Source organism: Magallana gigas, chromosome 1 (genome assembly GCF_963853765.1).
Source record: "Magallana gigas chromosome 1, xbMagGiga1.1, whole genome shotgun sequence".
Classification (NCBI taxonomy): Eukaryota; Metazoa; Mollusca; class Bivalvia; order Ostreida; family Ostreidae; genus Magallana; species Magallana gigas.
This window is the reverse complement of record NC_088853.1, coordinates 4963385-4991342: the sequence shown is the minus strand read 5'-3', so window position 1 is coordinate 4991342 and position 27958 is coordinate 4963385. Positions and strand designations below refer to the sequence as shown.

At 32.6% G+C, this 27958-nt stretch overlaps 1 long non-coding RNA gene across 2 annotated transcripts; it reads left to right on the top strand.

Moving 5' to 3' along the window:
* The first annotated feature begins 13744 nt into the window (after positions 1–13744).
* Positions 13745–19147, top strand: LOC136274461 (uncharacterized). Of its 2 annotated transcripts, XR_010712813.1 has the most exons (5): positions 13745–14447; positions 14561–14626; positions 15201–15436; positions 16350–16504; positions 17277–19147. It is a non-coding gene; the product is annotated as an uncharacterized lncRNA (long non-coding RNA). The 2 variants fall into 2 exon arrangements; XR_010712814.1 differs by lacking the exon at positions 16350–16504.
* Positions 19148–27958: the final 8811 nt, after the last annotated feature.

The following is a 27958-nucleotide window of genomic DNA, read 5'->3' as shown; positions in this document are numbered from 1 at the left end:
AAACTACAACTTTGCTATCTACGATCTACTTATTTGAGCAGATTTTTTAAATTATTAGAATATTAAAATATTGTGATTTAATTGAAATTTTAGAATCCGGTATCCAATTTAGATAACAAACAAATAAATCTGCCGTTAGAAGTATGTTTTATATTATAAGATTATTCCAAATACTAATAACAAGATTCGTCACGGTCGCAAGTTTGGTTTTTTAAGTCAGGCTCACTTCCCGCGATTTTCCGGAAGCGATTCATGTTATTTCATGACCTTTGCCCAAATAAATATGCTTTTCATGTTTCTAGCTAATACCAATATCAAAACAGACAATTATGATTCAGATATTTACCCTGATGTATATACAAAACTAAATAGACTTTTGTTTGTTTGGCGTAGTTGTCATGGCCGTTTAATCAAATGTGCAAAAATTAGATAAGTACATGAATATCAGATAGATATCAGTCAGATATATAGTACATGTACATCAGATAGATTTCATACATGTACATTGAACTCGACATGCGCCGTTCAAACAATATGGCAGCATATATCAAATATATACATGTAATATACAATATTAGAAATACTCTCTTGACCCGAGGAGCCTGGAAAAAAACAGTGCCCCACGGAGACAGTATTCTAATCAAAACTAGAACTTTTTTTGTCTTCAACAAAAATAAGGGCTTTTCGACATCTCCTTTCCCTTTTTTGATTGTAAATGTCAGGAGAAATCGTATCTATTTTTTATTTAAAAATTCTTCACCGCCTTGGTATAATCAGTTGCCTATTAGAAATATAACCTTATAAATGATGCAATGTCAAAAAAAGATAACTTCAGCACTTTAAAAGTAAATATACTTTTAATTTCTAAAAGAATATTTCCAAAAAATCATAAAAAAGTAAGTATTCCTTTCTCAAATAGAAAACGTGGGTTGCCTAGAGTATTAATGTTCTACGTTCATTGAGCAAAGCTAGATAACTCTTTCTAAATCACTTTTTCAACTTTTAAAAAAAAAAGTTGCAATATTCACACCCTTAATACTCCTATAAGAAGTCAAAAAATGGCCCTACGGACCATGATTTTTAAATTGTACTCTTTGCTTAAATCTAAAAACCGAAAAGATTTTAAAAATCGGATGAAAAATAAAAAAGATACAGCTAAAGGGTTGTTTTTAGCTTTGACCCCTCTAGATCCCTTATCTTTCAAAATTTTTATCTCAAAACATTTTCCAGTCTGCAAATTAGGTCCCTCAATATAAATATTATATATGGAAATATTTACTTGAAAACTGTTTGAGAAAAAGTGGCACGCGTGAATTCAGTTTAACATTAAAACACCCATAGACGATTTTTTATCAACTTATAAAACCGGAAGTTCTCAATGGTTTCAAACGAAACTTTAAATATATGATAATTAAGAGAGTTTTAACATTTTTCATTCCTCATTTAAAAAATTTGGTGGTTATTTAAATTTTTAGTTTTTTCATCCCCCCTTTTTTCATAGTTTGAAGTCTAATACCTCAAAAACAGCAAAAGATACAAAAAAGTTGTCGGTAACGGTTTTGTATATCATAAAATGAAGTATCTAAATCCAAAATTTCTATGTTTATAATCAAAAAATAAAATAGATACAAAGGTCCTTTTAATATTTTGTTTTTTTGCATGTGTAAACCGGAAGTATATAGACCGGAAGTCCGAAAAAGGACATACGGGAGAACTAAACGATTGCTAAAAGAATGTAACGCTAAATTTTTATTTTTCTGTTCCGTTTTCAATAAATCCATGACGAAACTTTGTCGAGAAGAATAATAATAATAAAACAGAACGAAAACAATAGGTCTTTTCGACCGAAAGTCGAAAAGCCCTAATTATGCACTTTGTTGCTGAGTCCTTGAATACAGATGACCTGCAAAACCATTCTTTGTCCATATTCACTTTCCAGCACATCTTTCTTCTATTCGTCATGGCCATGACGCTGCAAAAGAAAACTCAACCCGAAAAAGCTATTCACAATTTATAATTGTACAAAAAACAATACCTATGCAACTATTTACAAGTAGTTTAAATGGAAATTTATAATAAATTATAACCATGCAACCTAATTCTAAATAATGGGTTTGGGTGGGAGGGGATTTTTTGTGACCGACTCGGGGAACAGTTGAATATAAAAGGAAGAGCTTAACGCGCACGCTCCAAGACCAGGAAGTGTAGAGTTATTGCCCTTGAATTAACATTACTAGAGTTTTAGTTCTTGCCCCAAACAATATGCTTAACTGCATGAAATAACAGGGTTTATCCATATTTGATAAACCTAATTATTTCATGACCTTTGCCCAAATAAATATGCTTTTCATGTTTCTAGCAAATACCAATATCAAAACAGACAATTATGATTCAGATATTTACCCTGATGTATATACAAAACTAAATAGACTTTTGTTTGTTTGGCGTAGTTGTCATGGCCGTTTAATCAAATGTGCAAAAATTAGATAAGTACATAAATATCAGATAGATATCAGTCAGATATATAGTACATGTACATCAGATAGATTTCATACATGTACATTGAACTCGACATGCGCCGTTCAAACAATATGGCAGCATATATCAAATATATATATGTAATATACAATATTAGAAATACTCTCTTGACCCGAGGAGCCTGGAAAAAACAGTGCCCCACGGAGACAGTATTCTAATCAAAATTATGCCAAATGGATCACGGACACTGTCACGTGAACCATCCGCCAATACCAGGCGGCAATTTTGACAACAATGACACCTGTAGATATGATACATAAGAATGTCTATACTTGGACATTCTAGATTCAGATATATGTATATGATATATAATAAGATAGATATGTAAACGGACCATGACTTGCCAGAGATATATCAGCTAGTATATTTTAAGGATAGGTGCGAGAGGAAGATGTCGCAAACTGCACAATAGCATTTTTCAGGGAATTTATGTATATATTGTTACCCAGATCTGACAAATGCACACCATCTAATCTAAATAATCTCTTTTGAGTTATCTGGATATCTGGATATTTGATAGATGCACCATTAAGCTTTTTCAAAACAAATGTTGCAATGGCACTATTTATTCTACGCCTAGAGTTTTCACCTTCAATGGTTGATAAAGACTGCCTCCAATTACTTCTAGGTAATATATGTGACCATACAATGAGAGTGTTTGGCAAGAGGTCTGCTATTTGTTATAAAGTTAGTTTCATGAATTTTTGAATACCTTTTATGGTATTTTGAGGGTCCCCGATATTATTACCACCGCAGTGAATTATCAAAATAGTTGGTTGTTTATTAGCTATTAACATACTTGACACAGTTGTATACAAGTACTCCCAAACCATTCCCCTTCTACCATTCCAATTAATGGTAAAGTGGTTTAATCCAAGGTTTAACTGATTTGTGGTCTGCATATTTCTGTGCCCAATGAATAATAGATGAGCCAATGATCCAAACTGAATCTGAAATCTATGTATGATTTAACAGCATAAAACTAAAAATACTATTAACATGGTCTTATGTAGGATTTGAAAGCCGAGGAACTCCATCTACCCATGTGCTTGATTTGTATTTCAGAAACCCCTTTTAAGTACAGGTAAGTTGTACCTCCAATCCTAAATGAGTGGGACTTGAATGAATTTGTAGGTACTTCTAGGAATTTTAAGGATTTATACAGCATGGATGAAAATTGATATTGAGTCAATGGTTTAGTATTGCAGTGGGCAAATAGATGTGTTGCTTGAATGCATTGCCTATGACTTTGAAATTTTTGAAAAATTTGAAACATCAAAAAAGAATCTGGTGTTTTGGGTATTCTAATGGATGAACCGTTACCAAATTGATCTGTTTTTGAGCAACCCACAAAAACTATAATCTCATCCTCCAACATTTGAACATGATTTCTTTCCAATGCCACTAGCTCACTTACTCTCAATAAAGCAAAAAATGCAATGAGAAATGCTGACTGAAATAAATGTGCTTCATATGAAGAAATAGTTAAATGTGGAATGATACTGGTAATTTGTGTTAATAAAGACAATGTAATTGGTTGTCTAATGTCCTGAGTTCTGCATGACCTTTTAAATCCTGCTAACAACTTTTTGACCAAAAAGGATTCCGTAGCATTCTGCCAACCATGTAAATTTACAACAAAACTCAAACCAGCCATATAAGAATTTGCTGTTGAAAATGCAAATCCATATTCCTTCATATAAGCTATAAACATTACTATATGATCTATAGGTGGTGGCCACAAATGCTCAAAGGAAGCTTGAACTCTGAAATTAAAAAATGCTTGGATGCCTTGTTTATAAACTTTACTTGAGTTTTCAGATATACTGGCTTCTAACAGTTGATCTATAGTTGATGAATAATCTCCCAAAATGGAGCAGGAATTTGACATGGAAAATTGTCTGCTGTAGGAGCCAACTGTCGGAATCTTGACCACTAAAAGCGAGAAATAGCATCTGCTATATTGTTATTTTTTCCCGGAACATGTATAGCTCTAACCTGGATATTATAACTAAGGGTATACAATACCAACGCTCGAATTAAAACCATGACCCTGTTATTTTTTGAAGACTTTTGATTAATAATATGAACTAATGAGAGATTGTCAATATGTAACAATAACTTTTTTGCATAGAGTTGTTCTGCCCAAATAAAAACTCCCAAAACAATAGGCACAAGTTCAAGAACAGTAATATCTTTTGTTGTCTTATAAAACCAATGTGAAGGCCAAGCCAAATAACACCACTGACTGCCAAATATAACCCCACACCCTTTTGAACCTGAGCTATCTGTATAAAATTTGAGTGTCTCATCATCTTGCCATGTCAAAGATGGAAAAGGGGTTAAGCCATTAAATTTTGTAAGAAATTCTACCCACATTTCTAAATCCAATCTGATTTCTTTTGAAATTCTTATGAAATGGAAAGATTTTTTACCTCCTGCTAAAGCCGCATATACACGACGACAAAATGCTCTTCCTGAGGGCAAAGCTTTAACCACAAATGCAAGTGACCCTGCTAATGACTGTAATTTTTTAACGGTGACCTTTTTACAACTTAAAGCATCATTAATTTTTTCCAAAAGTTCAGTAACTTTATTTTTTGGAATGAAAATAGTTCTTGAAACTGTGTCAATGCCTAATCCTAAGAAACAAATAGATGTACATGGACTTTCTGTTTTTTCTGGAGCTAATGGGATCCCTAAAATTTCAGATAACTTTATCATATGAGCCATTAACATCTCACAATCAGCTGTGTTTGCTCTACCTATAAATAAAAAATCATCTAAATAATGAATGATCCCCCTTGAATTTGACCTTTGCTGCAGCTCCCAGTGAAGGAAGGAAGAGAACATCTCAAATAATGAACATGAAATTGAGCAAGCATTTGTCCACATAATATGAATTTAAAAACTTGAAACCTAGCAAGCAGAAATCTTCAGGACAGACTGGCAACAATCGAAAAGCACTTGAAATGTCCATTTTGGCCATTAATGCACCCTCCCCCATCTCCTGAATCAGTGACAAGGCTTGATCAAATGTAGAGTACGACACTGAACAATATTGCTGATCAATGTGATCATTGATACTATTAGATAATGTGATAAATTAGAAATCATACGCCACCCCCTTGCTTTTTGGGGAGGATACCAATAGGATTACACCGCAAATTTGAAATAGGTGGACAGGGAAAGGGGCCTAAAATTCTACCCAAATTTATTTCTTTATTTATTTTTTCATGTAACTCAACAGCATGTTCCTCTGCAGATATCATGTTTTTAAATTCAACCTTTTTTCTAATGCCTGTATATTGAAGTGAAAACCCATTTTTAAACCCATTTGATAGAACTGTTGCTATTTCTTTGTTTGGGTAATTTACCAGTAAAGAATGGAAGTTATATGTATTGATTGGAGTGCTGCCAATATCCCATAATTTATGTAACAAGTTACATGTAGGTTTGCCGTCCTGTGGTTTGTTGTCGATTCCTGAAAAAATTGTTGTTAGAATTAAAATTTTCCGAACGAGCAGGTGCATTTTTGGGAATTTGATTAGATTGATTATTTTTGAAGCAGTTAATGGAGGGATGATATGCATTACATGTGATGCACTGATGCAAATACTTGCAATATTGTTTCTGACAAACACCTTCATAATTGTAGGCATAACATTTCAAATACCGACGAGTTGACTGATTTGACAATTGGGTTTTGATGAACTGTTTGCATGTAAAACAACCATAGTTCAGCATCAATAGATCCCCAGTTTAAAGAGGAGTCTACAGACTTCTTTAAGCGAAATTGCACATCATAATCCAACCAACCTGAATTGTTACTAGCAGCCCCCCTTTTAATTGTTGACATATACCTCAAGAGTGAAATGGCTTGTAGTGGATGTTTTTCTAAGTATATAGAAGCATATATGAAAAATGCATCCATCCATTGCGAGAAGTTAGTAATTTTTGTTTCTTTATTTTTTTGTTTGACCTGAAAAACACCCCCCTCGAAAACAATTTGATTTTGCATTTTTGTGCAAGGCTCTTGAAGCAACAATTTGTTTAAATGAACAAATTCGCCATTCCAAATTTTATCTTTGAGAGCTTGGGATACATGGGATCCCAGTATAGAAGTAACACTGTTAAATGGGTTTGGCGTGTCAATATTATTTTCCAAATAATTTTCTGTACCTTGATTCATGGGAACATGTGACGACAACGCACTTGGTGCGTCAGGGGTGGGGTTAACTATGGGAAGCATGTTGTGAGCAATCATCCCAATCATCCCGCTCCGTGACATTCCCTGACCTCCTTCAGTTGACGCCTGTGTCGCTGGTGTCGTCGGAGCCGCAGGTGTTGGAGGAGTCGCTTGTGTCGGAGGAACGGGCTGTCTTACTTGACCTCCTCGACGATTTCCGCGACGACCTCGTGCCAATACACTACTCGAGGCAACTGTATTTGTTCCATTTGGCACGGCTGCGTATGGGCTTCTCGCCTTAGATGCCCTTTGGTTCCTTACACTCAGCATGATATTGTAATAATATGCCGGTATAAAGTAATAAAACTCGCCGATTAAAACGATAAAACTTGATTATTTCTCTAGTTGATTTTTTGTGACCGACTCAGGGAACAGTTGAATATAAAAGGAAGAGCTTAACGCGCACGCTCCAAGACCAGGAAGTGTAGAGTTATTGCCCTTGAATTAACATTACTAGAGTTATAGTTCTTGCCCCAAACAATATGCTTAACTGCATGAAATAACAGGGTTTATCCATATTTGATAAACCTAATTAAACTGATAGGTAAAAATAAATTTAGGAAGATCGTAATGAATGTATCACGTGATACTTTTGAATAATTTCCTGATTTATGCTTTTGTTGTTATAATGAAACAGAATAAGTAAGAAGACTTTATTTGATAAATGCACAAAGATAATTCAATTAAAGGACTGGTAAGAAGCAAATAAGTAGACAGTCCAGATCAGTCGATTCGTGGAAGGAGAGGTGTCATGTTTTGATGAAATATTTCACACGTGTCCCCCAACTTGTCCTCAATTTTCCTATTTTGGAATTGTTCATCGAAACTGAAAGAAGGTTTTTAATTAATTTCACAATAATAACCGACCAGATAAAATTCAGTTTTATTTTAAGGACATCATCTCGCGTGTTGAAAAATAAAAAAATTAAACAGTAATCAGATGCAGGCATTTCGTTGTATAAATGTTAAAGCTTTATATAAATACCACATATGTTAGTGAATTAGAAGCATTGTTTTCGGAACATCTTTTTGCATAGTACATTTAAACATTGCTTCGTTTAATCTGAATTATCAGCACAGGGGAACTATGGGCAATGGTCCAACGACAAAGTACATCTGATTAGAGCACTTTGTTACAAATTATATAACCCTGATTTGATATAAGCGACTATGTGTTAGAAGTACGGAGGCTTGATTGTCTCCGTGAAACTAATTCAACCATAATTACGATACTTAAAACAGTAAGTAATTATTATTTGTAAATTTCTAACAGTAAACACACTTTTTTGGTCGTAATTGTTTTAAAATAAATTACATCATTTTGATACACTATTAAATGTATCGTCTCTTTAGGAAAAAAAAGTTTCTTCCCTATTGCAGATAATTTCTGTGACGAACTGTAGTTAAATAAATAATGAATTCTAAACTTAAAAACAGTTAATTTGTTGTAATTATCTCTAACCATATCGCTTTCCCTCTCTGTCTCCCTCTCTCTCTGTAGTATCATTTTAGAAGATATTCATTTAGTTACTAGTTACTGTATAAATACGGATCGCAAACTATAAGTCAGATATTAACCAAATCATTAAATCACGTTTATATTTGACCCACTCTTCCAGGGGTTTTCTTGTCATTTCTTAGTAGAGATAAAAACTGCGCTTTCATAATAATAATGATAGTTAATTAAAAATCATAACGAATACCTGTCATATCAGCAAAAACAAATAAATGATAAATTAGGCTATCCTTAAAAATTGTTCTTTTTTTAATTTGCCGCCTGGGGGCTTTTATACCTAAGACGGAGGGACGGATTTTTTTTCTTCAAACTACGAAAAAAATTAAATATTCCATATAAAACAAAAATGTTTTCATTTATTCCTGATACAATTTTATAAAGGGGCATTTCAGTGAGGAGGAAGCAGTTTAACACCAATTTTATTTTGGCCCAATTACAAAAGTTTTTTTTTTTTGCAGGTTTACCATGTTGACAATGCAGTGTTTTTTATACATTCTAATGATATTTCTTGCATAGATTGACACCTAACTATTAGTAGGATGATTTAAAGGGGCATGGTCACGATTTCGGTCAAAAATTATTTTTTCCATTTTAATGTTTACAATGCTTCAGTAAGGCATTTTTAATAGGCAACCAAAATTTGAGTGTCATTAGCTTACAATTCTTCGCTATGTAAACAAAGCGTTTTTTACATTTTGAACGTTGAGGTGAAAATTCCAGATTTAGACCTAAAATGAATCTGTTAATAGTTAGGAACTATTTATTTATGCTTAAAATGAATAATAAGATAGACAAACCAGCTTTAAAAAGATTTTTTAATGGTATATTGAACCTGTGTAAACAAAACAGGATACGAGCCTTGTTTAAATGACGAAGAATTGTAAGCCCTGTATCTTGCTTAAAACTCAACGACTGGCACCCAGATTTCATTTGATCATTAGAAATGCATTCCCCAAGCATTGCAAATAATAAAAACAGAAAAATAAAATTTGACCAAAATCGTGACTGATCATGCCCCTTTAATAGCAAGGGATGAAATTAAATGTGCATTTTCATTTAATACTTATCACAAAGTACAGATGGTTTGGTATAAACTTATGTGCGCAGTAATATTATCAGATAAGTGAAATTGTAATATTTGTACAAATCCTTGACCAAGGTAGATGTAGCAATGCAACACGTATAATCTATGTTATCTTTACTGAACACTTATAAATGTTTCCTTATCATACAGTCATGTGAATACAGAATGATATCTGAATTTGTAATCAGTGAAGAGATCAACAATTGGTTAAACAATGTTATCTTTATTTGCCTCACTACAACCATATGTTAAGTGTCCGCTAAGGAGCACATCCACAAAATAACTTCCCGATGATAATGCTATTTAAAACAAAATGAGCTGCATTTTTTTTAGAATTTTATTTAAGTTCAAAAACCTGTAAGAATGCTAAGTCTGCATGTAACAAACTTTTATGATAAATAAGATTTGATAAAATCATTGCTTTTGTCAGAATAAATATTTTTCCTCTAAGGAATATATAACAAATCTATTTTTGTACAAGACGACAATTATTCAAGTTTCTTCCAATTAAGGCTTCTTGGCAGCTTTTCCCACAAAAATACGACTAACAGAAATTCAAAAGCCATGGTATTTTTTGTCATTTTAGTAGAAAATAACATTTCAGGTAAAAAAGAACTATATATGATATGGGCCTAAAATGGCCCCACTAAAATGAACATCATCATTTAACTTTAATTGTTTGTTTTCTTTGTACAGATATATATGTGATGTTTTTACATTATGTCGATTTTGATTCAAGTGCACACAACTTCGAAATATGACATCATAAAGAACACATTTTCAAGCAGTTTATCTTTCAGAAAACATTGAGCGCAAGCTTGAACAAACAAAATATTCTAATCAGAGATGTAACTAGATACGATCTTTTTACGAGTAACGAGTAGGTCTTCCGTTCAATTTTTTAAACGATTCGTTTAAGATATCAATGAAAATTCAGAATTTCCCCCTCAACCACTCCCTTTCAGATAATGCATACGACTGTCAATATCCCTTGAAATGTTTAACAAAGAGTTTTGCATTTTCACATACAGCACATTAAAAATTTATGATTTTAGTCCCCTAAAATCCCTAAATACGTCATCAATTGTTTTGGCAATGAGTTTTACAAACTGATATTGCTACGACCAACAACTTTGTTTCTGTAATGCATTACAAAATCTTGATCGTTGTTAAGGTATGTGTAATAGACTTTACGGGTGTCTTCGTCCCTAATTTATTGGGCCAGCCCCTTTTTAGCTCACCTGAGCCTTTTGTCCGTCGTCCGTCTGTCTCTCCGTCAGTCTGTAAACTTTCTACATTTTGTACTTCTTCTCTAAAACCGCTTATCCAATTTCAACCAAATTTGGCACAAAGCATCCTTATGGGAGGGCAAATATAAATTGCAGAAATAAAAGTCCGATCTGTATTCAAAGCGGAGAAAACCTTGAAACTGTAGAAAAAGGGGGGTGCATTTTTAAAAATCTTCCTCTCAAGAACTGCTGAGTCTAATTCAACGTAGATTAGCATAAATTATCCTTATGGGAAGGAAAATATAAATTGCAAAAACTAAGTGCTAGTTCTGTTTCAAATCTGAGTTATTACGAAAAGAATAAGAAGGGAAAGGCGTGTTTCAATCAGTTTAATAGCTTCGGGTTCGGCATCCGGTAAAATTGGTAGGCAAACAATGACCTGGGTAAAACAAAAGATTGACAGTTATTAATCCGCCAATCTCATTAAAATTTCAGGATATATGATGGACCAGTATATTTGTATTTGCTGTAAATATTGCTGCAAAATAATGCGTATTTGGAATTGACGGTTGTCGATCTGCCCCGGCTTTTATTTTGCCACGGCCCGGGTTTGCATACCCATTTTACCAAGACTCGTATTCCATACTTCGAAAACGAGGTTCTTTGTTTAAAGCAGCCATGACATTATACGAAAGAGGGTCGATCTGACTATGATGAATTTGCTTGTTGTGCAACAGTTGGCGTATAAAATCAAAATTTTTGAAACATGCAAAATATATTGGTGCCGATTTTGTGAAGTAAATTGAGGCTTAATATTTCAATGCGTTGACAGTTTTCACACATGACGTTGGTGTTAGCTTGTTCTGATTTTCGTTTCGTTTTCATTATTTATGCGTTGTAACCTGGGAACTATCGTCTGTATTTCGTGCTTTTTACGTATCAAATCAAACAGAGACTTCGGTAATTCAAACAGTTAACTGTTTAACTGCGCAAATTAAGCAAAATCTGATGTTTCAAAAAAGTACTGAAACACAATTCATTCTATTGGTAATTCGGCATTATCTTTTGCGTAATGGTAGATAAATGCAATAGGTTTTGTTGCTCGGCATTTTCTAGAGTTTATTCAGTTTAAATAGAGTTTGATATCGCTGACGGAAATATGTAGGTATATACATGTATATATATGATTCATTTCGAAAAAATAAAATGTGTTCTTTATTTGTTATAGTGCATGTTTCTTGGGTTTAATTGTTTACAATTTCTATCTACTAACCATATTTGAGTGTTAACAGAGATTTGCTCACAATTCTATGTTTGTACACAGATCTTAAAAACTAAAGATTAAAAAAGTAAAAAAATAGTCAATATTTATTAAGAACATTTTCAAAGTCTGTTCTTCCAGAAACCAACTTCAACAACTTATTGTATTGTAAACTTAACCTTTTTTCGTCATTATTACTCCTACTGTACATGTGATCCTTGACTGTGTTTGTGTACATTTGGATAAACTGATTTTTGAACCTCAAATACCAGTAAACTGGTCTTGAGTGAATGAAAGAATTGAAAATCTTAGGCCATTCTTTTTTTCCATTTTAAATGCTGAATAGGAAATACCAGGTTAAAAATCTTAAGCTGAATGTAATAAACTCAAGTGAACAAAATATGACTCAAACCTAGGCGAACTGTGAGCTCTGTATCTTGCTTATAATTATACGATTGACACTGAAATTTTTGTTGAACATTAGAAATTCTATATGAAATAGAGTATGTTAAATACTTGTACAAACAAAATAAAAAAATGATATTCTGTATATACCTACTCTCTGGGGCCCCCTCTTTATACAATAAATAATGTGAAATCTACATCAATTTTCATAGTTTTTCAGACACGATTAAATAAAAACAATTTCTTTAAAACAGTTTCCATAGTTCTGACACATATCTGTTGCGGGGATTAAGTAATTATCGCTATTCCTAAGAAAATATAACAGCGGAAAATTATCATGGTGTGTACGCGAAGTAAATAACAGTCATTTAATTATAATGGAGAAGACAAATAAAATTATTGAATGTTTTTAATTTGAGGAATTGAGCACATTGAGGTACAATTTTCTTCTTCACGTCTATACATGTAGGATTTTTTAAATAAAAAACAATAACTATTATATTTTTTTTAAAAAAGTACAATAGCTAGTAAGTAGTTGATGAAAAAAATGTACATATATGCTCTCTTGTATTTTGATCGCTTTACAAAATGGGGGGGGGGGGGCGAACGAAAATATAGGGAATTGGAAGTTAACAACTTAACAGTGTACCCCTATCAAATGTTTAGTTTATTCTTGCGTAGGATTTTCTTATTCTGGTAAAAAATAGTATTTCATGACGGTACAATGTCAAAGATTACGTGTATGCAAAAATAAGTGTAAAATTCAAAATTCTTTACAATATTTTTTTTTTATTCTACCGAGGGACCATACGGCACAATATCTTTTGAGCACCCATTGTTGCTCAGGTGAGCGATGTGACCCCATGGGCCTCTTGTTTTATATAAGATTTGTGCAATTTTAAAAGCAATGTTTAAATAATAAAATATCTTATTAAAGTGATGTTGCATAAAGATCCAAATATTAAGAACCCGTTCTGGTATGTGCCAGATTCCATCCAAGAAAATAACTCGAAGACAATCAAAGTTCTGAGAACTCTTTTTTATTAATAGGGTGGGGCTACAATGGGTAATCAGGTGAGCGATGTGACCCCATGGGCCTCTTGTTCTTGAGTTAATTCGAAAGATCTCACGGATACTAACATTTTTTGTTCTTACACTTATCTAGAATTGTTGTTCATTTTATAGATACAAATTATTGAATACTTTAGGAGCCATCCCTCTATATCCTTAATGGGGACAGACATTGGTGTTTGATTAATGGAATCGATTAGAATCATTAATGCAAACATTTCTATTCTATAATGCTTCACAAAAAATGTCTCCTTTTCTAGATATATTGCGTCAAAGTTTAAGTACTTTTGCCCTTTAAAATCCCTAATTACGTAATAAATGGGCGTGGCGATGATTTTTTCTGAAAATTAAGATTAAGTTATTTGTAATAGAGTTTACAAGTGTCTTGGCCCCTAAAAAAGGGGGCCAGCCCTTTTTTCTTGAGTTTGTTGTTAAGAGACAATGTCAGTAATCATTGAGCTTTGTCCATATTATAAGTGGAAAGTGTAAAAAATTATTTTTCCTTAATATTGTTATGTTGATTAATATAGGTAAGCGGTATTTTAGAAATTTGGTATTTTTGGCCACATGGTCATTGTTTCCATGGCAACAACCAAAAATAGACAAAAACACTAAAATACCAACAAATCATCAAATTTGTAAAAATAACAATGCATATCAACATAAAATTTTGTTAAATTTGAAAAAAATTGATAACACTAAATTTTGCATTTATTTGGAAATCAGAATGTCAAAGTATTATTTCCCAAATTGCTTTTTTAACATTTTTCATTGTAATATTTAAAGTATTTTTAAAAATTAATTTCTCTAAAAAGCAACCTGAATTTGTTTTGATTCTATATTAGATAAAAAATTCTTACATTGGTTTATAAGATTTATCATTGAAAAACGGTAGTCAATATGTATAAAAGAAATAACATTAAAAGCAAAGTAACCAAACTTTGATTTTGAATATGTAATATTACCCCCCTTTATGGAACTCTTCTGCGGCGGAGGTTCAATTAAACTAACAGGAAGTGGAAACCAAACATGTTGTCTGCTCAGTTGGTTGTAGTCTGCTTGAATTTGCAGAGGACTTACAGCAACTTGTAATGGTAGGTGATATTTTATAAATACATGTCTGATCTATGCCAAAAATATTTAATGTAAAACATCTATATTGCTTCATAAACGGATAAAAAAAATGACTTTTTGATTGGTTTTACAGGGAGTTGTGGTTGCTTGATGTTTGTTTAAAATTGCAGAGGAATGACATCTGATTCAACTTGTAAATGTAAGTGTTGTTCCGTCAACATATGTGATGAGTTTAGAATAATTTCAATTAAATTGTTAATTTCTAAAATAAAAATACAGTCTTTACCAATTTTACATAGATTTTTAGAAAGAATTGGAATGACTCATGAACTTTGTCTTAATTGTTTTAAATGTCATCCGCTTGAAGTTGCAGAGAAATGACAGCATATGCATCTTTTGAAAATATGTGTATTTTTGTCAGTATGTTGGATGAATTTCAAATAAGTAACCAATAATAATGTAAAGCATTCATAAATTAATGCAAATTTATATGAAAAATACATAACCCCCCACCCCTATCTCTCTCTCTCCCCCCTACCCCCCCCCCCCACTAAACATATAAAAAGACAGTGTTTATTATACATTCTCTTTTAATGGGCAATTTTAATTTTCAATTTTTAATTCCAAATCAAGCCTCCATGATGATAAGATTACACTATCATAGTTAGATTCTCAGATGTAGTACATGTATGTTTGTTTTGGAAATACATGAATGCTCAATATCAGTTCATTAACAAGCTTTTATATTAATAAGATATTTTGTTCTCTTTTAGATGGAAATCAGTTTGTCTGTAGCTTAGCTTTTGCACACCGAATGATACCTGTGGATATACAAAAAGACCTGGCCAAGACATATTATTCCTATGACATGTTGTAATCTTTCCATAGATGCACACCTCCGACAGTTTTCAATTTGTGGGAGTATAAAATCAGAATCAGAATTATTGAAAATAAGGGGAGGTTTCTTCAGTGAAGATGATGAAATACTTACCATCTGTCCAAAACACAGGTATGTGACATGTCTTACGAATGTATCATGTTTCATAATATGGTTATGAATATCAGACAATTAAATTTAAAGACTTGCAAAATTTAAATTAAACACCTTTATCAATAAGAACATGTGATTAGTTTTGAAAGAGTTGCTTGTAAATCTCTGAATTAACAGAGAAAATGACCCATAGAAATTTCCTTTTCTTAATAGTGAATTAGAATTTTCTCTCTATCATTTTCTCTATATCTCAAAGCATCTAATTTAATTGTAGTAACTGTGCCTTCAGTTTGATCATGACAGACACTAGCTTGCAAATGACAAATTCATATGTTGTTTGCTTTGTTTTGTTTTTAATGTTTTGAATCAGGAAAAATAAGTACAGGTATAAATGGACTGAAGTGTACATAATTACTTGTACTTGTGAATTTAACTAAGAGCATTTCCTTATGTAACCATCTCTCTGTCTTTCCTCACTTATATTTCTCTTCTTTAATATTGATGTTGCAAGATATATCTGTGCATTACTGTGAATCAATCAGTTTTACAATGCAGATAGAGCTAGATTCTTTCAGATCATCAAAAAGTTTGGCATACACAAGAAACTTAATCTACCAGCATTAAGTCTACAGATTCATACTAAGTCAAAAAATGTGAAAGAAATTGCAAAGTAAATTTTAAGATTTTGACCATATTTTTTTATATTGAGTGACAATTGTGAAACTTTCAGTGGAACAAAAAATTAAGCATTAGTAGACATAACTGGGAATGTAGAATTTAAAATAATATGCCTTCCAGATTGATTATATCAAAAGTATGTGTAAAAACTTTTGATTGCATCATTACCTGACCATGCAGTGGGCATTTGTGAAAAAAAATTAGTTAAGTAATGATAAACACATTTACAAATGAGTTTTAACATCTTATTTAGATATGTTCTTGGAGTTGGATGGAGGTCAAGTAGGATGTGTTCCCTTGGATGGACATGTAATCATCAAAGCAAGAGCAATTCAAAAGGAACCATAACAAAAGAGCAGTCATTCTTCCTTAAGAAGTATTATGATTGTCTTATTAGAATTGGTTCAGGTTTGTCAATTATTTTGGTTATTATGGCATTGAGATTAAAAAAACAGAATCTTTATTTCTCTCTCTCTCTCTTGATAAATAAAGCCTAGGACCAGTAGTCTGTCAAAATATATTGGCCTGCAAAAAAATTTATTTGCCCCCATATATCCATATGTGTAACATTCAAAATTGATTACAAATTATTGTAGACATTTGGCTTTTAAAATATTTACAAGTCCATCATACTTGTCAATTTTTTAATTTCACTGGCAGGAATAAAAAAAATTTTGGCTGCAGTCTTCGGACCACTGATTTTTTGTAATGACTGATGTTACAGTCCAAATTAAATAAATTCTTTACTGCGAGCGCTTTCAGCTATGTTGGCTATTCAAACAGTTACACAAAATTAAACGTAGGTAATCAAATAATTCATTTCTGATTACTTTCTGATTACATCCATATGTCTGTCTTTCCATCCATCTGTAAACTTTTTGCATTTTTGACTTCTCTCCAGAACCACTGGGTCAGTTTTAACCAAGGAATATAAGTAGAAATTTTTTTTTTGAAAAGTCTTTTAAGAAGGGATTTGATGTTTAACATAGGAATATGTGCAGTAAATTTTAAAGATTTTTTAAAACAAGGTATACTCTTAATTGTTATTTTAGATATGTTGTTCTGATATCATGAAGTTAATTTTGTTGCTCAGATTAGTGATGTGGCTTCTTGGCCTCTTGTTTGAATTTGTTAGATGATATCTCCATTATTTACTGTAACAGTTTTTCAACTTTTACAGGAGTGTGTTCCAATTGTAGAAAACATCTTGTAAAAAGGATCGAATCAGATAAGGAGAATACACAAGGGGAAAATGAAGTATACACATATCCAGTTGGTTCTGCTGAAGTTCTTCACAAAGGATGGGCTTTGAAGTCAAAATGCGAGTTTAAGTGATTCACTGAATCTCAAAAATCTTTCTTGAAAGTTTGAGGTTGTAGAAAGCAGTGGTCATAAACTTGACCCAGAAGATGTAGCCTCCGAGATGAGAAGAGTGAGAAATGCAGATGCCAGGAAAGCACATTTTAGAATTGATGAGTTCCTTTCAGGAAATCAAGTTTCCAGCTATTTCTGCAGATTGGACTTAAAAAGGAGGAGGATTCCTGTTGTGATCAGATGGTTGGAGAAAAGGACATAGAAGCTGAAAATGATTTGGACAATTTTAGAAGCTTGGCCACTTTAGCATTTTATTAGAACTTCTGATTCACTATTTTAGGCCACCCGAGTCACTCAGGTGACCTATTGCTATCTGTATTTGTTGTACATTGGTTGTAAATTTTTGAACATTTTTAGCTTCTTTTTTGAAACCACTGAACCAATTTAAACCAAAGTTAATATATGTACTAAAGTACATACCAGGTATATATTTATGATGAGGAAGAGTGCCTCTTCCAAAATTGGGAAGTTCATGGCCCTGGGTGAGGTGTTCTGGTGTTAGGGTGGGGCTCTAAATGCAGTACTTCTTTGAAAATATTCTCCCATGCTCCTGGGTATTAATCCGATGAAATAAGTATATAGTTATGATAAGGAAGAATGCCTCTTTCAAAGTTATGAATTTCATGGCCCCTGGATCAGGAGTTTTCTTGTAAGGACAGGGCTCTAATGATTATGTATAGGGTAGGGTGGTGTAATTTTTGCCCAATTATTTTTTTGTTCTTAAGATTTGTTCAATTATGTCACTGTATGTTATGCTATGACGTTTTAATATTTTTTTTTTAGAATTTCGAAAGTTTATTGGATTAAACTATCCCGGAATAATAAAAATGATTTCATAATAGCCCTATAATTATAATGCACTTGAATATACATTGAAAGAGCCACACTGCAGGTTCTCAGGTGACCGATAAGAACCATGGGCCGCTTGTAAAATGTAGTATTGTTTGTGTGCTATGTGAACGCATTATGTACATTTTCAACTGAAACTCTTCACTTTGAACTTTTGAGGTTAGTCATTGTAGATGTCATAAACGGGGTGATAATTTTGTTTAAAAAAATAGGAAAAACAAATTTAGGCAATGAACAATTTTTATATACATGTATGATGTCCTTCTGTTAGAAGCAAGAAATATTTAAATAACTTTTTATGTAACCAAGTCAAAACTTGATTAAAATTGCATTTCTATTAAGGTAGAGTATATTCTGCTGTTAATTTTGCTTAACAAGAAAACAAATTCAAACAATTGAAAAATTATCGCTAATGTATAATGGAAATTTTCTGTTAAAAACACTGATTAAATTTATCAAAATTATAAAGTTTGTATCTCCGTCAAAGTGTGTCCTCTCTCTCTCTCTCTCTCTCTCTCTCTCTCTATATATATATACACACACAGATAAGTGTTGCCATACAAATCCTTTTCATAATGTGTTTTTTATTATTTTGGTAAAGTTTTTATGAGTTTTAAAATTTAAACATTTCATTATTGTAACACTTACAGTGTGTGAAGGCTTATAAAACCTATCTCGAGTTTGATTTGTATGGCAAAAATGTGTTGCTAGGGAGAACATAATGTTGCTATGGACATGATTTAGAAAAACTAAAGAGAATGGAAGTGATTGGAAAGAATTAAATAATGATGTTTTTAAAATATCAAATATAGATACGTAGTCATTAAAAACATATTCTAGGTCTGATTTCTGTGTCAAAAAATGTGTTGCTATAGTTAAAATTATGTTGCTATGGGAATTATTTAATTGAATAAAAAGAAAAATATGATAATAAAATGTTCTTCTCATAATATTTAAAAAAAAATAATAAAAAAATAATCTACATACATGCAGTTAAATTAACATAAATAAATTAATGACTTGATGTGTCAAAAAGGTGTTGCTATGGACAAAATTGCGTTGCTATGGACCTAAAGCACAAAGAAAAAGCATTAAAAAGTAAAAACTTAACAATCAAGTCATATTGAATGTTTAGTTTATATTTACTTTTACTAATACATAATTTTTATAGGCTATGTAGAGGGCCAACTGAAATAAAAATGGTGGAAAATTGGAAAAGTTCATCATTCTGCCAAAAAACTTAGGAAAACCAACTACCCAAATTTATTGCTTACGTACATAATATTGACAACTGTCATTATGCTGATATAATTTATTTAGCAGAGGTCGTTGCTTTTTTAAAAAAAAAGGGTTTAAAATGTATTTGTTTTATGACAATACTGTATCTAGTAAAACATGTCTTCTTCTGGTTGTCATAGCAACTATGATGTCATTTCATTGAAAAATAGTTCCATCCAAATTATATTATACAAATGACTGTCTTTTTAGGTAAATTATTGAAAAGGTATATTTTTAACTCTAAAGTGGCCCATTTTGTATATTTAGATCCCTATTTTTCAAGGATTTTGTTCACTAATAGACAATATGGAACAGAAACATTTGTTTTGTTGTCATGGAAACCAAGCAAAAAAAAATATCACTCAAAATGTGTTAAAAATTTGTTATTTGCTTCTCCTTTGATGACTTAGTATGGTTTTAAATGATTTTTAAAATTTTCACTTTCCATGCGAAGCTCAATGCTTACTGACATTGTCTCTTAAGAACTTTTGATTATCTACTACTTTTGTTACATATGTTGTAACAAAATATCAACTGATAAAAAGATACAGATCAAAACGTATGAAAATTTTGAATAAAATTTCGTACCCAATTTTCTTGCCCAGGCGAGCTCCAAGAAATGGCGCCACTGGCTTAAAACAACATAATGGGCCCCAACTTCAAACTATAGACTACCTATCCTGAAAATTTCATAGTCATATCTCTGATAGTTTCTGAGATCAGCTCTGCACAAAATAGGTCGTAAAAATGTACAAAATGGCCGATAAATCGGTACCGGAAGTGACGACAGGATAAATCTCAATAATGTATTAAGTTTACATCAAGTCCCCTCTTCTGTGAAGAAATAGTTGAAATCGGTTGAACAGTTTTCGAGAAATCTTTTGCACAAAAAAAAATAATAAGAAACAGTACGAAAACTATAAGGTCTTCCGTTGGAAACGGAAGACCTTAACTAGCCAAGGCTAATAAGTGACAAAAAAAGTCTTCCTTGTTCAAGCATGCGCTCTATATTTCCCATTCGTTAAAAGATTGATTTTGATTGAATTATAACAAGGGCACTGCTAAGCGGAGCATCCCCTCGCGATATGAGTTATTGTGTGGGGATGCATTATTTAGGAATACATAGTTATGTAAATGAGAAGACCACATCCTACTAACCCTCCATTACTTCAAAAACTACGTTTTCTTTACCTGTACTAGATCTAAATCCAAAACAAATCAAGTTGTTGATTTGAACTGCTTACTCTCACTTTGGTTTCAAAGAAGTGAAGCGGAAGTAGTTATTGTCAAATCGTACATAAGATTTCTGTTTAAAATTGTGTTATGTTAACGATATATCAAAAAGTACTCAATTAATTGACTTGAAAACTACCAGGCTTTGTCCTTTTACATGTACCATGCCAAATAGATATACGAAGTTTGATAAATTTCCGTGCAAGAGTTTTCTTTAAGTTGCTTCCTAGCTGAACAGTGAACACACATACACATGCACAGCAGCGATGCTATATCCCCTTCACAACAAGTTGCGCGAGGGGATAATAACAAACATTCAAACACAAATTAAGCTATTAACTCTATTAACGTTGTTCTGTCACGCTACTTTCGCTCTGGGTGATTGATAACTCTTTCTCAAAAATTTCAATTGATAAATCATATACAAAGTTCATTATGACATTGGTTTAATGATATAATAATTTGTAATAGTATTAATGGTTTGGAAAGGCACATGTATTTTTTATATGTTATTTTACAGAAGTGTGCAATCTATGATAAATATTTTTAGTTTTGAACGAATTTTGTCATTATGTATGCCCCCTCCTTTACAACGGTGTAAGTTGTTGCATAAAAATTTGACCAATTAATATGACATTGGTTTTAATCTTTTACAATGAGGCATATTTGTGCAAAGGTTGAGGAAATTGTATTGGACGGTATTTTTTAAAATTTAGTAGAAAATTGAAATGGAGTGCACACACACATACATACACACACATACGCACGGTAGCGGTACTATATCCCCTTTGCAACAAGTAGCGCGAGGGGATAATAAGTCTTCTTTCGGAAACAGGACACATTAATAAATGGCTAGCGAAAATTCACTGATAATCGGTACAGCTACATACTAAATTTGGAATGTAAGCTAAAAATATCATTTTTACATTTCAGATGGATGACAAACAAACTAATGCCAAGTTAGAGCAAGGCGGTCCTTGTTCTGCCCAGAGAATATCCATATGTTCATCGGACGAACCCGTAATGTCTTATGGAGCACAAACCATAATCGAAGGTCATCAAACAATATTAAAATCCAAAATATTTTCTCGAACACATCCTATACTACCAAAAAAATCGGAGGAACCTGCATCAGCATTTTTTGCACTGAAAGGAGCTGTGGTAGATGATTTTTTATTACAAAACGCTGAGGTTTTACGCAAGGTAGTAAAATCAGAAACAGTTCAAATAAACCATTTCAATTTAACTGTAACAAAGGAAGAGAGTAAAAGTGAAGTTTTGTCAGTGACATCAGCTGGAAAAAAAAATAAAATAGCATCAGATACCGTAGAGCATCTTGAAGAAATACAATCTGGAACAGTTCAAAGAAAGCAATCAAGGTTTACAAGTTATTTACAAGGACATAAATTTGAATCATCGCACTTGTCTGAAATAGAAATGGCTTTTGCAGCACCATTCAATACCATTCAAGAGAAAAAACAATCGGTAGAATGCACATCCTTGTCATCGTTAAAAGCTTCATTGGCTAATGAAAAATCACTAGATAGCGCTGAACTTCAAGAAAAAATAAAACCGGGATTAGTTCACACAGGAAACTCAAAGCCAAAATGTCATTTACAAGATGAATCAGCATCTCCGTCCTTGACAGCACATATACTAGCTGCTGAAGATTCATTAAAAAACACAGGGAAAGAAAAGAAACCCGAACCGGGACCTGAATACGTCAATCAATCACATTTTTTTAAAAATCAGGAAGATGATGAATGCGCACGTTGGTCATCGTTGTCAGCGACGGAAGCCGGAAAATATTCTGGAATTCCATCCAGTATCGCAGAAGTTAACCATATGAATGAGGGAAAGAAATCGGTGGCAGTTCATGATAAACAATCTTACTTTACTAAACTTAAGAGTGAATCGTTGCCCTCGCCTGAGGCTGAGATAACTTGTAGAAAATCAACCAATATTGAAGAAGTAGTCCACGAAGAAAGAAAACCGGGGGAAGTTCACAAAAAGCAAACAAACTTTATGCATAGTTTAAAAGAACAGGACTGTTTATCATTGTCTTTGCCGACAACCGAAATAGTTTGTGGTGTATCACCCAGTATCACAGGAATTGTCAAACAAAATATAAAATTAGATATAGTTAACGAATACCACGCTTCACTTACGAGAAAATTGAAAGAACATGAGTCTTCATCTTCGTCATCGACTGCAGCTGAAATTGCAAGTAGAACGTCATCTTGTATCGTAGAAGATAAAAAGGAGGAAATGAATCTTGATGCAGGACGAGAAAAGCAAGTATACTTGAGGGAAAAAGAACAAGCATCGCTGTCCTGTATAGCGCGTACAGTATCATCCGACACCACAGCAGGAGCCATTGAGGTTATTAAACCGGATCCAGTTCACAGAAAGCATATGAACAGTTCAAAGAAATTCATAAAACAAAAAAGATCTTGTCTCGAGTTAAATCAGCATCGAAACTCGCTTATTAAAAAAAATGATGTACATTGTAATATGACTGTTTTAAAACAAATCAATTCTGTTTTGGTATGTAGTCTATTTAAGCAATTCGAAGCTATGATTGACAAATCGAAAGACATAGAAAAATTAAAAACCCAAAATGGCGATATTTACATGTTAATTCCCCTTCAGCGAACTTTAAAGAGCGGCGTTTTATCTGCACCAGTTACATTCGTTGTAGATCTAAAATCGATTTTCTCGGATGCCTTAGAGAGGACAGATTTTGATACGGTATGGAATTGCAATGACGTCTGGGTAATTGATTACGTTTTGAAACAATTACAACGCTAGTGTGAGTATGAAATACATTTTATGCTGAAAACAGTGTTTTCATTTTGATTATGTACAAAAATCAGAGGGTCGAAAAACAGTCAGAGGAGAAGAAAAACTTCATTATCGTTTACTGTGGCAGACCACGTGACATGCAATACAATTTCAATTTTTTAACTAAACGTGTAATTTTTGTCGTGTTACAATTCATCATAGTTTTGTATCGGGGTAATTTATTAGTTTTAATTAATTTTGTTTAGAATTTTAACTACAAAAATGAGGAAATATTATTTTTAATTGCTGTTAATTTGTAAATAAGGTAACTTCGGGGGATATTTTTTCCAGCATTGTTGACAGAGTCAGATATTATAAGCAAATGTAAACAAATAGCCACACTATGACCTTGAAGTGGTAGTATTACCATTTCTTATGTTTGCCTAGGTACTTCGCAATTAATTGTGGTAATGTTAATTAACAGAATGAACTATTTGAATGAATCGTGTAGCACTGCGTAGTATTCCTAAATGATGTTATGAAACCAGGTGCATAATGATATCCAAATTGAGAATCCATAAATAGGTGTCATATTTGACGATTCTGTGTCTGTACCGATAGCTCTGGTACTCTATATTGAGTCATGTATTGTATATTCTATATATTAACCTTTGTAATCATTTATGCCATGTATGAATGAATGTATTATGAGTAAGTGATGCTCATTCTTAAGTGGGGGACTCAGAGACTAGGACTCGGAGACTCAAATCCTGCATCCTTTTGATAGGCAAATTTGTTGCTTTGTTTAGAAATGAAATATAACTCTGGAATTTGAACTCTAAAAGTTCACTCATGATCATCGTAGATGGGCCAAACTGGTCAAAACTTTCAATCATAAGTAAAATGTTATATACAGGCACGTAGCATCGGGGGGGGGGGGGATAAATAATGAGGAAATTAGTATTGATTTTGAAGTGTCGTACTACCCCCCCCCCCCCCCCCCCCCCCAACGTATTAGGATTTTGAAAATTTTGGGGAATACCTAATTTCCTTTTTTTGTGTGTGCTTGTCGAGATTTTTGGGATGAGTCTTCCCCCCCCCCCCTACTTTAAAAAACGCCTGATATAGCCCTGTAAAATGATGCAAGACGGAATTTGATTTTGAATTTATTTAGATCTGTAATTTTTGGAGTTTGAGAATTTTAGAATTTTTTTTTAGAATTGTATTTTGGATTTTGATTCCGCTTATAGAGATTCCTTTTAATTGTTGTAACTTTGACTATACGATCAGGCTTTAATAAAACTGCTTGTGAAAAAACTACTGGACTTCGTGGTCACTGAGCTTGAGTAGCTTCCCAGGAGATAACTAAGGTAGAATGCTTACACAAATGTTCTAGACATAGGCTCCAATTTTCACTCCATCTAAATAATAACTTATCTCTTGTCAAAAGTAGCCTAATTTAGCGAGGGAAGATGATGTTGAACGTAAAAGAAACTAATACTTCTACAGTGCATATATAAATTAATATTGTTTAAATTTCTTTCGGCATCGTTATATTCTCGATTGTTTAGTTTGTTTGTTGATTTTTTATTCATTCAGTTCTAAAATATTGTATCTATACTACTATATTAAAATAATAGACTCGAATTTTTTGTCTTTAATACCGAAAAATCGGAAGAATACTGTCTTTTGTTTTATATATTTTAAACATAATTGGTACTTGAAGATTACCAATTTGTTTTTATTTTTTCTCAGTTAAGCTTCGCTAATTAATAATCAACGAAAATTCCTCAAAAATTCCCGGAAATCACTTGGAATTTTTGGATTTTACAATCTTGCGCTTGCGCAATACATTCACGCTAACGGGATCTTTAGTTTACGTTTCCACAATATCACATCTGCATGAATAAACTCAGAAATGATAATACATATACGGGTAAATTTTCATTGGACTTTTGCTATATATTCTGTTCATATATATTAATGATTTCTTATGAGAGAAAGTATAAAATAACAAATATACATTTCAAGTACATGTAAGTACTTAATTACTTTTGTCTTCGTGATGACAAAAAATATTTGATTACATGCGAAAAAGTTACACTATATTTGTTAGAGTGAAGATAGAATATGTTTTATCGTAAAAATGAATAATGTCCTACGGACCCAGTTTTACAAAGAAAATACGTGTACGTTGGTGAAAAGGTGTTGAATTCTTCCATTCTGTGGATTAAATTTTTTAGATAAAAGGTATTTGCAGTCTGAAAAAGGTTTGTTGTGATGAATTTGACTGTTATTTTCAAGGCAACTTCATTAACTTTCTCCATAATCGTTCTGGAGCGATTCTGCAATTTTCTGCTACATAACGGGTATAACGGAGGCATTCTAACTGTGGGGAGTGCCTTTCCCGAGACACAGTTAGATTTACCAAACTAAGGAAAGTGTAGTGAAATTAATACCATTATTGTAGGCTTATAGCTTTGTTATGCAAATTTCAATAATAAACTGTGTCGATGTACCTATTCGTAAGTGTCCGATATGCAATGTCAACCCGTGCACGCACGGGTCAAAGTCTAGTTGCAATTAAAAGAATAATGCATTTTAAATAAAAAGTGAAATGAAAATTTAGCATCAATGATTCTAACTTAAACATAATCGACTTTTTATAAGTAAAAGTAATCAAATCACAGAAGGAAGTTAACCTTAGTTTGTTTGTCATTGATTTTAGTGTCCATTGATGTTCTATAATTGTCTACCTTTTGACATCATTGATGTGGGGTTTTTTTTCGTGTATACGTTTGAAGTTTATGCTTGAGTGTTATGTGTGTTTTCCCAATTACAATGAGAAACTAATTTTCAAAACTTAAACGTGACATTGTAAAGCTATCACGTTGTTGAACTCCTCTTTAAAATGATGTTAAATTAAAAAAAATACGTTTCGGGATTCTCCTGCTGGCGAGATCTAAAGATTTCCAACTTTGATTTATAGGTCTTGGGAATAAAAGTAAAACCAAGACTATTTCCATATTATTAAGAAATCAGAGCAATTGAATAAATATGTCCTATTTTTATTTTAAAAGTTAAATAATGGCAAAACTCTAGAAGACTAAGCATTTTGTTTAGATAAAAAATTTTTGGTTGAGAAGAAAACAACTATGGTTTTTTTATATTGTTCAAAACATTTTCCTCAAACAAATGGCACCCAGCATCTTTAACAAGCTTTCGCCAACTGTTTTCTACGTCATTACTTGACTACTCAAGACTATGTTTCACTTTCAGTGGTTAAAGATAAAGTGTGTGTGTTTTTTTTTTATAAGAACACATGTTGTGATGCCATCCTGTAACTGTGTTACAAATGGCGTCCACGTTGGGATCCGGATATTCTCTTGCAACTGACAGAGATTAAACCTTGAATCATAGGAGTTGGTACCCTGGAAGAGCTGAGGACAAATCTTAAGAGGGGAAAGGGGGGGGGGTATGTGGTAGAGCAATGTTTAAGGCGTTCGTAGGCTAGCTGGGGTTGAGGGTTGACCCATTACCTATAATGGTAGAATACTTGTTCCGTATACCATTTGAACTCGGCAATTATTTGGTATGAGACTACTTAAAGAAACAGAAAATATTCCTTTATTAATATTTTTCAATAAGTGTGCAACATTTTTGGGAGAAATATATTCCGTTTCTATATGCATGTTCTGTTTGAATTTAATCGACACTGACCTGTTTATATGATGTTAGTATTTTTCTTGGTTAAAAATAGTGCTAAAAGTTGATAATTGCATCCCAATCTAGTAACACGGTTAGTCCAGATGTATGGCATAACATGTGAGACTTCTTCAGCAAAACGCTTTAACCTGCGTCAGCGGCTTATATAAGGGCTCTAGGGATAGTGGTGATAAAAGAAATGTATGGCGGATAGGTCCCATTAACGAGCGGTGTACTGCTTTATGTACGACTTGCTTTATGTTGGCATGATAAATAATACAAAAGCTCTTCTCTAAAAAAATTAAAGATATAAAAAAATTAATTTTTCTAACTACATATTAGATAACGACAAAAAAATCATATCAAAACATTAGAGAAAAATCTTATGTGTAATTTGTTGACAAAACAGTTTCCTTTAACACATAAACAAATATAATCCTTAACTTCATACTGAATGTAGCCAACATACTGAGAATGTTCCTGAGCGAGGGTTTTACTAAGCCACCTTTCACTGCACAAAAATAAGTGTACAATAAAATGGAGAAATTCTCCTCCTGGACATCTATGGTTAGAGCTTTAACTGTTCTTAGAAGAGTTGTTAGGAAAAGGCTTAACCCACCTCCCTTAGACACTGTGCAC